The sequence below is a fragment of the Leptinotarsa decemlineata genome, unplaced genomic scaffold (genome assembly GCF_025532065.1).
Source record: "Leptinotarsa decemlineata unplaced genomic scaffold, Ldec_3_MD MMD2_tig00026307_RagTag_RagTag, whole genome shotgun sequence".
Taxonomy (NCBI): Eukaryota; Metazoa; Arthropoda; class Insecta; order Coleoptera; family Chrysomelidae; genus Leptinotarsa; species Leptinotarsa decemlineata.
Genome location: NW_027412681.1, coordinates 11,547,996 through 11,553,525, shown reverse-complemented (window position 1 = coordinate 11,553,525; position 5,530 = coordinate 11,547,996).

The window sequence follows — 5,530 nt, the reverse complement described above, 5'->3', positions numbered from 1 at the left end:
AATTGCAATTTTTCACAAATTTTTTTTTTGCATTTTCATTATACTTAATTTGTTAAGAAACAAACTAATATAACTTCAATACTACTAGAGGTACGATAATGGACATTAACTTAACTTTTCTCACATTTTTGTGCATACAGTGAAATCGAAAGTTCATCCCAAAAGATAGTCCCTAATAAAAAACATATCAATTGTATGAATGTTTTCATGAACTGTTCGTGTCGAACGCAAAATTTTGTATCCGTCAAAATTTTTCCAAAAAGTGCTGATGAGGAGAAGAATACAAATGTTTTCTATCGAAATATTGAAGTTCACCAGTAATTTGATAACTTTCGTTGCAAAACAGTAGATCTGACAATACTGAACACGGCGCTTCTCTCATTCGATATCTTCTTCATCTGAAGTGGATAATTTCGCAATAATCCGCATTCTAATTGCATTCGGACTCGCGAAATTGTAAATATCACTGTGGTGGACATTGCTGACTTTGCATCTATCATGACATAGAAATTATTCATGCTCGTAGAATCACAAATGTCATAACTTCAATTGTCTTTGCACTCACCATAACCATCTCATAACCTATTGAACAGAATATCGTCAAATTTTTTGATCTTTCATTCGTTTCATTATCATTACCGTCCCGTCCCCTTCTATTTTGTCCCGTCCCGTCCAGTTCCGTCCTTTCCTGTCCCCCCTTCCCCCATTCCCCCCTTTTCCTCCCTTCCCTCATTCCCCCTTTCCTCCCCTTCCCTCCCCCCTTCCCTCCCCTTCCCTTCCCTTCCCTTCCCTTCCCAATATGTTATTTACGTTCGTTCCTTTCCCTTCCGTTCCATCCTAATCCATTTTAGACTATTTAATTGTTATTCTTTCTTCTTCATTTCTTTCTTGGCAAGGTGAGTTGCTGCTGCAACTGTTGCTTGTGCTGCGACCGCTCCTGCTGACGATCACCTTCTTCACCAGACCGGGTGTTGTTTGATCGTTCCCTGACGTTGACTTTCTCTAGCGCCTCAGAAAAAGACCAAGGCAGAAATGTTGTATATTAACGTTGGTTGTTTTAGGGTTGTGGATGCCAGCAGGTTTAGCATTGGAAGTCATTTTTCTAAGGAAAGTAACCGAATGATTCGCCCGGAGCGCCTGGATAGTTGAAGTCGGTTCTGCGTGTACTAATTGTTGATTATTAAGAGCACATAGCGCCAAACTTTTCAACGCATATGAAATACACACTGCACACACACTTTACCGGCCTATATTTAATTCAGGAATTGACTTTTTGTTTTTCCTTTAACTTTTTGTCTTAAATATTCATTTCACTTTCCACACTGTTTACAAATTTTTGAAAATATAAGGTAACTCTCACAAATTTGTCATGAAACATTCAACAAAAATGACTGATTTTGAAAATGCGCTGATACTTTTTAATAAATTATTTAAAATGTAGCTCCGAAAATCAGATGAGAACGAAGTTAATAGTCGCAGTAATTGAGCAGTCTAGCAAGAACAAATGAAGGTCATTATATTCGCAGGAACTACTTAACAAGCTTCAAAGCTTTCAATTTCGAAAAAACTTTAGGGTAGTCAATTAATTTTGAATATGTTTATGCTTATTCGTCCCAACACTATTCTACAGATCATTTGTCGCGTAGTAACAGTATCTCACTTCATATATCTCAATTTCCTGTTTCCTGTACATACACCGTCTCACTCTGGCTCACCTTGTACACCGACTTACATTGGAAACCAGTATGGACTAAGTAAACACGCATGAACATGCATAGCTTTATGGTCCCATGATTTTATCAGGCCACTCTCTGATTGGTTGTTTACACAAGAGGGAGGTCCATCGGCAAACCCTAGTTCTGTTCCGGGGGGGGTCTGCGATATGATAGCGGTGTTGCCGGGTGGCGCGGTTTTTACCGTTTCATGGGAAATTTGTGAACAGCTTCATATAATTGATGTACTTTGATATATTAGAACTTCATGAGTAGAATGGAGAGATTAGAGACAGTACATAAAATGTTTTTCATTTTCAAATATTGAATGTCAAGAAAAGTTTTAATTTTGTTGGATTTGGCGAAAACATGATGAAAATCGATATTAGAAGAGATTGATTAGGAAAAAAGCTTTCTGGCTTTCTACTGCGTTATTCTACAAAAAATTTGAAAAACTTCCAAAAAAGGAAGGAAGATTAGGTAAAAACTGTTTAGAAAGACATGTAGATTATGAATGAAAGTTTTTATTAGTTTCTTTCAGTCCGTATCTATCATTTTCTTTCTTTCTGTTTTGAAGTTATTGATTTCTAGATCCTAAATAGATTACATGTTATGTTCGCTTTCAAATGCAACGTTGAGACAAAACGTCCAGAAATAGTTGTTCATTGAAAAAATGATACAGTGAACATTATAAGCCCTAAATCTCATGCAATTGTAGGGTTTTTCTTACAACTTTTAGTTTAGAAACATTTTATTTCGTTATTGATTCTTATTTTTGTATTTGTATTTTTATTTTTACTTATCATTTTCGTATCTCATCGCATGTCATTGAAATGCTCTCTTCTCTCGAAATGAAAGTTTATTGCCGAACAACAGATGAATATTTAGAACGACATACACCACTTGGGATGTTTCGAGTAGGTTCTCATTGTTAACACTTTTATGAATCAAGACAAGGGCCCAAGTAGTTGACCCTTCTCGACTATATTTATGACCCCGACCATTGTCAGTGAGAAAGTTACTTCGAACATATTTTTTAGCCGATGCATTCACTTAGTCGATTCAGGGTTTTCGGCCGGGAACTAATCCTTATTCTGGGCAGGGCTGTCCCTGTTCATATTTCACTGCCTGAACCACTGTGCATGCTGTTTTTGTCGAGTGCATTGGCTTGGGATGTGGGGGTTGAGCAGACCGGCCATCGGATGCCTGCTTCCACGTAGCCGCACTGGATACGGGGATGACAGAATCACTTGTGGTTCTGTTATTCCCTAACTGAATGGCATCCCAACGATGGCTTGATCCTAAGGTGTGTGTATCCATGCCAAGAGGATGAATGACACTGAGCCCATCAGCTGTTTCTACGCAACCTTCGAGATATCAGGCGCCCTCTCGTCGTAGCATCGCCTTCTCACGGTAATGCGGGGCTCTGCCGTGATTGATCTTCTTTCCCTAGCTACTCGGGGGACTTTTATGGACAGAGTGAACTTAAAAATTCTTTCTGGCGCTGAGTCTATAGAGGAGATGTATGTCGAGTTCGGCAGAGTCGTACTCTTACCATCTGACCTGAAAGACCACTCACCATACAAATTAATCGGATTCGTTAAGCAGCTGGGTTTATTTGGTCGAGTGTGAATAGGTGGGAGCCAAAATAAAACCTGCGGGTTGCGGTGGGGGGTTGAATAAACCCACTCACTTTGGACCTAACCTAACCTAACCTGATCTTTATTCTGATTTTTCTCGCCACGAGGTTACACTGTTTTTTTTTGTCGTTTTGTTGGTATTATTAGTAAATTTCATTATTTGTGAACGCTGTGTTCGCCTGATCAATGATTCACCTATCACCAGTCCCGACACAATGTTGTTTAATATGTAATGATAGACATTAACAGTCGCATACAATACCATAAAATGGAATTGGATGAAAGCTGTATAGACACTGCAAAAGTACTGTAGGTGCCTACATAGCTTCTTATAGTAAATCACGTTCAATTATTTATATTATAAAGAGTTATGCTGCTCTAAAGATATGTAGGGGATACAAGTTTTTTCAGATACGGACTGAAAGAAACTGACATAAACGTTCATGCATGATTCACATATCTTTCTAAACATTTTGTACCTATTCTTCCTTCCTTTTTTGAAAGTTTTCCACATTTTTTGTAGAATAGGGTTTTCGTGGAAAAAGTTAGAATAGTTAATTTGGATATTCAATAAAAAGATCAATTTCTTGCGTAATATGAACATATATTATGAAGAAAATCGACCAGTCATTTATAATTGGATGAAACATAAAAACAAAGGCTGATTATTGTTAATGGTGATATTGAAAATGGGTTTGTTCCATACGTTTGTTTGATGTTTAAATATCAAACAAAAATTGGTGATTATCACAGTCAGATGAAATATTGAAAATATAAAGAATGGCTTCAGAAGAATCATATTCCGGAAGAGTGTTTTCGTGAAAGGCAATGCACCCTACAATAATAAAGAAAGCGGAAAGTCCCATCTTTTGAAGTAACAAGGTAATAAAAAAAGTGCTGGGAAAACATAATACTCCGATGCAATGTTGGAAGTGGACTTATACTTATATAGTCTTATTATACCGAATAAACCAATTTTTAAGATATACTCAGCGATAAAATACTCAGCGAAAATTACATTTGGAGACTGTCACCTCATCTCCTGGATTTAATTCTAATAAAACTTCTTTGAGCCTTTCTGAAGAAACATGCTGCTCAATAAATGTCGGTTTTATCCTTGAAATAGTACAGCTATATGCAAACGAATTCCTGTGGAATTTCTATGGTCGTGAATGGTAGGTAATAGCGTTACTGACACATAACAACTATCAGTTGTTGTTATCATTTTTAGGTAGTGAAAACTTTGAAATTATACTGAAAATCTTCAAGATTCCGATCAAACGCTAAATTGAATCGATCTATACATATCTAAACTAAAATATCCCTCTGTACTTAAAAATAGGAATCAAACCACGAATCCTTTCAACCCTGTATATTTATGATGCGTTTATGTAAACACGACCAAATTGATGGGGTTGTATCTATGGACCGTGACATCGAACATTGATTATGCTGGTTTTGAATCAAGGGTTACTGGCCAGAGACTTGCAGCTCTAATATATGGCAACGCTGTAAGAGTGCAGCATCCGTTTGTTCTTTAGTAGGGGAATAATATGCCGTCTAAATTATTCTGTAATTTCATTTGGGTTTATCCTGGTTCATGAATTATTTTGATATGGATGCATATTTGATTGTCTTTTGTTATACCTACATCGTATTTGAATTTTAAAGTTTGTAAAAAATGATACAGAAGATGCCAGAAATTGCAATTGATGAACTAGAAAACTTGAATAAACCTACATTGATTTTATATTGGTAAATGTGTCTCAATTTTATATTTTATTAAACCACTTATTTTTATTGCTTTGAGACGTTTTTATGTATGATCTGTATATAATCTGTAATCCGTTTATAAGTTGAGTCTCTTATTTGTATAATCGAAAATTCGCGTGGACAAACTGTTCCTAATACCTGACTTGTTTTGTATTATGTGAGAAATTGTAATAAGAACCTATTACAAATAATTAACCACCAATACTATCAATTATATTGAGTCCTTTTACATGCTTTCATGCACTTAGTTACATCAATAACTAATATTAATTTATCTTATAAATATATTTTTTTTAAAACTTTTTGGCTTTCTACTACTCCATCTTGATACAAAATATACAAGGATGAGGAAATCTTCCAAGGACTTTTATTCCACAACGAATGTTTGAAATACAAACTGAGTAG